Raw genomic sequence first — 6,000 nt, forward strand, 5'->3', positions numbered from 1 at the left:
TGTTGTTACCGCGTCGTAGGCGCGCCATAATATTATAATTATTGTTGTCGTTATTAGTCCGACGTGCATGCGCGCCCGCCCGCGTATTATCTAATACGTATAATAACGACGACGACGACGACGACGATGATGGTGATGATGATGATGATGATGATGATGATGATGATGATGATGATAATAATAATAATAATAATAATACGTAATACCAGTAATAATAATATAATATAGTTAAACGATATTACGTATTTACGTGTAACGTGTAGGTATACGTATGACATTATATTGTGTGTTTTTATTAAAACGACACTGGCCCGCGTGCCTTTGTAGGTCAACCGTCGAGCGACTCGGGCGTGCACTGTTTATATTATTATAATATTATATAATAACATTATTTCAGTAATTATTGCTGATCATAATATAGTATTTGCTCTCAGCCCCTAAAAAACTACCTTTTCGACGTAAAAGTTAAGTTCGCGTAGTTAGTATGAGCGATGAAACGAAGTAGTTAACAATTATATTGGAAAATTACATAATACACCTACTACTGAGGTATCAGTTGATACACATTTGGTATGTAAAACCATTAGAAAATAAGGTTTTTTAAATGTCATTATTTTTCACTTCGGTTCAAATTTGGTCGTGTATAGCTTACTAATGGAGCAACGAACTTTTTTCACCGATGTAAAATTGTAAATATCTTTTAAAAATAATTAGTTTTTTTTTATTTTTTACGCGTTTTACAGTTATCTATACTTATGATGACAACGCGTGCAAATTAGTGTATAAACAGCATCCTTTTCTGATCACAATTCTATTCGAATTGATGTTAGTTATTGTAAAATTGTGTGTATTTTAATACAGTGCCGCCTCGTGTTGTCCGTAGACATAAGAGTAACTAGGTATATAGCAGATTTACACTAGGTATAAACACAACACAAGTTTTCAAATATTATTTTAAACTGTTAGATAGATATGAGAATTGCAATTTACGGGGATAATACCTATTGTATTACAGTAAAAATAATTTTAGCTTTTTTTCTACGTCTTTGGACGCTTCCTATTGTCTATTGGTAACGTGTTAAATGTGTCTCAAGAAACAATTCTAAACTTCGTAGTAAGTTTACATACTTCAGTACGTAGCATTGACAAGCTGAGCTGAGAAGCTTTTTTTATTTTTTTTTTTAATAATTACACATTATCACTGACTGTTGTATTGTAGAATGGTTTAGTTGCTTATTTGCTTGGTTGACCATTAGGAATTTTGAATTTTTGAGACACCACTTAATTTCGTAACACCATTAACTATTACAATAACCGCGAATGAGGGTTGGCTCTCTCGGAAATAATCTATAATAGATACCAACAATTTAAAAAACGGAAAACATTTTTTTTTTATTTTAAACAAAGTAGTACTTTTAAACTTTTACTTTTTAAGATTCTGAGAGAATTGAGAAATAATCGTCAGTGTGTGAGTGTGTGTGTGTTTATTAAACAGTCGTGATGACAATTTAATTGATGATTACGTAGGCATTTAGGAAGTGGATTTAATGATAGCCACAGGGAGAATTCGACAAAGAGTGTGCTGGACCAGTTCGAGTGCTGGGCAAGAGTGAGTTAGGTTAGAAATAGTGAAATAGTGCTGCACGGTCGAATATGGAAGCAGGTTTAATAAGTATACATCATCATTTCCGCACAGTCCAGGAAATAGTAATAATGTAATTAGTAATTAAGTTAAGAAAAAAGAATGAATATATTTTAATAAGTGTTGTTGAATAACCATAATTATTATACGAATATTATAAGGTAATCCGTTTTTATATAGTGGTTGAGGTATACTGTACCGAATCGAAGCCCATCTCCAAAATCTCGTTAGTAAGAAAATTTCTATAGTACATTCCGATTATTAAAAAAAAAAAAAAAATTAGTAAGATGTGTAAGAGTGGAGACGTTACTGTACTATAAATATTTGGAATCTCGTACATCACGCTGAAATAATGGCTGATGTGTACCTATAATTGCGCTGTATTACAGGAATGTTCAGCGAAAAGAGACTTGCACAATATAATAAAAAATATTGTTAAATACAAAAACGTACCACAATTAGTAAAAATGTAATTTAACTATTATTTTATTTGCAGTTCGCATTATCAGTGCAAGACCGTACTGCCTGTAATATTTATATATATTCGGCTAAGACTAAGGTGATTATCGTGTGTACTCATAATATTCTTATCGGGAGTCTGTATTTATGTATTTTAAACATTGCAATGTTAAAGATCAGCGAGCTAGCGCCGGGGTATCTTTTGAACGATATACTTTAACAATGATATAGATTGTTGAGTATTTTATTCCTGATTGGTGGTGATAGAGGCGTGATTCGACAACATTTTGCATTATTTAACTATGAATAGAAAAAATACATCTAAACTTTTTGCACCACATAATTTTAAACCGACTTTTATTTGCAAGAGGATTGTATGTATTACTACATGATCTTCGTTACACATATTATTATCTTTTATGATGTACCTATATGTGTATGTTACACTTACCGATAATTTATTCTCCGATAATAGTTATTAAAACAACATATCATATAGTATAATTGTATGTTATATGACATAATCAGTATGGTGCAAATATTAAAACAGTTATTAAATATTTTTTGGATATTTCAATATTTGTAAAATTGCTGACCACGTAAATATTGCAAAAATATGTGAATCACTTGCATATCATTACCGCGAACAGTGCAGAGTGTATGATTATTATTTATTATTATCCGCGTTTATGCGTTCCATCCATCATGTATACAAATACAAACACTACTAACATTACGTATGTAATCATACGGAATATATTTGTGTAAATATAATAATAATATCCCGTTTTATAAATTTTTATTTTATACACTCTGATCGTGCCATTTTTTTTTTGTCGTCGAAGCTTTTCCTTTACAACGTTATTTTACTATTTACATTTATACGAGTTTTAATCAACAAACATTTACAAACATTTACATTAAAATGATATTATTATAATAAATTGCATTTCATTGGCTATGTATATAACCGAAATAAATATTGTGATACTATTGGCGACGATGAAAATGAATTACTACCTGTTTATGTACCACATTGATATATTTTGATACCATTTGGCATATACATGTTATATAATATAATCGTAGCAAACTGACATTTTCGCATTGTACAAAATAAGCTAAAATGAAATCAATTTACGAATCATCTATGGCTTTGGATTATAATGATTGATTTACATATTATTATAGTGTTGTTATTTCTACACTTAATAAAAAAATAATATTATTATATAATAAATAAATGGCGTGCACATCAAAATACAAATTTGATAAATTTACTTAATACTAATAAATAAAAATAAATATGGAATTGAAAATAACGTTTCGTGTTTACTAATATAGTAAAAATAATTTTTATGCATTTAATCAACTTGATACAAGTTTTACTATGTAGAAATCTTAAATGAAATAAACTTAAAATATGTTATTATGTTCTTTATCTTTTTATCATCGTGTATATAAATCGTTTTTGAGTAGGATTTTAAACCAGTTTTTACAACACACTAGTTAAGTCTTCCGATGCACGAATAAATATATAATATGTATGTATATGATTAAATGTCGGATAGATTTTAATGGATAGATTATACAAAGTAAAAAAATCATCGTGCGACGTTACGAGAGAAAATCATTTCGTATATCTAAATCTCCTAAGTAAAAACCAATTAGCTTAATAATACAACGGCGGTAAAACTTTTTTTTTTGTTTCTGAAGATTATTTGATAAACATTATATTAAATATTTAAGTTTGTATTTGTATATTGAATCCGTAAAATCATTTTGGTAATAAAAAACTATCAATTTGTATTTCGTATGTCACTTATATCGATACCACGAAATATAAGTATATTATAATACGAAATAACATAATTTATAATATTAAAATCTTCGATTTTCATTTTATTGTAACACACTAGTCCGATCTTTATTACGTAACGTAACATTATAATACATAATATAACATAGTAATAAGCAATCGACGAGATTACCATTTATAATATCTATAAATCATATTATAATATTAGTATAACGAACGCGACTAGTCTGAAATAGTCAATTCGAAACGTTAATACTTATAATTCAAAAGACAAAAACGAAAATCAGTATCAAGATAGAAAGTGAGAAAAGAAGTTTTTTAATATCCTAAAAATACGAGAACTTCCCGTTGTGACATAAATTTAAGGATTGATTCGGTTCGAATCTAATGTTTTACCAACATATTTATATACGTATATACACGGATCTCGGTTCGAGATTTATGGTCCGTCGGAGTCGGTTCGGCCTACGCTTACACATATTAGGTACGTATATAGGGTGTTATGTTCACAGGCTTTAAATGCAATTTTATTTGGGGGCGCAAAATGTCTTAAGGCCGAATAAAATAATGTCCCAAGGGAATTCGTTCGATTCCCTAATATTAGTCGCCAGCAACCCTGCACACACATATACGTATAGTCATGACATGTAGCCACCTCACATCGTATAAATAGACCTTAAGTCTCCTCATGTTTCATGTATATTTTTTGTTACTTTGTATGTGTAGCATTTAATATATAGACTACCTGCTGCTATGTATACGCATTATATTGGCGAGTTTCCTTCCGGATGACGTGACATTTATTTCAAACGTGACATGACGTTTTCGATAAAAAAAAATATACCAATTTTGCCAGTAGCGACAAACTTCAGAGCTCTTTTTATATCTATAATGTATATATAGATATATATATAATATATATATTGCATTTGACATATCGATGGTTTTCATTATTTACAAAAATATGTAATAATAACTCTTTTGAAGTTGTAGCTGGCTTGTATATTAACTTGATTCGATATTATTCTCTGCTTTAGTGACATGATTAATCTGTTTTAATTATTATTTTTCATGATTTTTTATTTGTTCAATCCTTTTGATGTTGTAGGCACCTATATTAAAATGACTTCGACAACGGAAAATAATATTAATATACACGAGAGCGTAGATAGAATATAAAATGCATTAATAGTTATTATTATTTCAATTTTTTATTCGTACACTCTATATAATGTACATAATTAATATTATATTACTTCATTTTGTTTTAAGAAGCCGTGTTTTTCAAAAGCTCGTTAAAAAAAGTTATCGATACAGTAGCGCGGTAGGAGGTACTCGCCGCAGTTAAATATAATTAAACGAACGAAATCAAACAAACGTTGAACCGGCTAAAAATAATTTGATTTTTTTAATATAATCAAACAAGTGCGCGGCATTTGTGATTAACCTTACGGCTACAAAAATAAAATATTTATACATTTTTGAACGAGTCGTCGTCGTACGTTTTGTTTGAAATGTAATAACGTGGCGATTGGATAAGCCCGCCCAATCCGTAAGTATAGCATAAACCTACTCGTATATAGTAGAATGATACTGATGGTACATACTATAATGGTGATTGATCGCGCACTGCTGTTGTAGCTTCCGTATAAATTGATTTCGGAACGGCCGGAAATTGTATGGCTCCGGGAGATATTTTCTCGACCAGCGTGTAATTCCGGTCAGTATAGGTTAATCTCGTTATTGGTTCGAAAATCTCGTATACTGATTTGATAATGCCTCCGTGCGGGTTACGGACCCGACGAATATCCCGAAAACCACACGACCAGCGGCAAACGTATATCCGGATCACTTTTTTTTTTTTTTTTTGATTAAAAACGCCGTATATGTGCGATCTGATGTATTAACTATGTGTAATTAAATTCGGGATTTTGTAACCGTAGCCTCGCTGTCGTCGGGTCGATGCTGAAAAAATTCGAAAATAATCGTATTATTAATCAACGTAACACGACATATAAATAATATTATTATACGTCCCGAACAACTCCGAGATGTGCCGTTGTTTCGCTCACTCCAAATA

The sequence above is a fragment of the Rhopalosiphum padi genome, chromosome 1, assembly GCF_020882245.1.
Source record: "Rhopalosiphum padi isolate XX-2018 chromosome 1, ASM2088224v1, whole genome shotgun sequence".
Classification (NCBI taxonomy): Eukaryota; Metazoa; Arthropoda; class Insecta; order Hemiptera; family Aphididae; genus Rhopalosiphum; species Rhopalosiphum padi.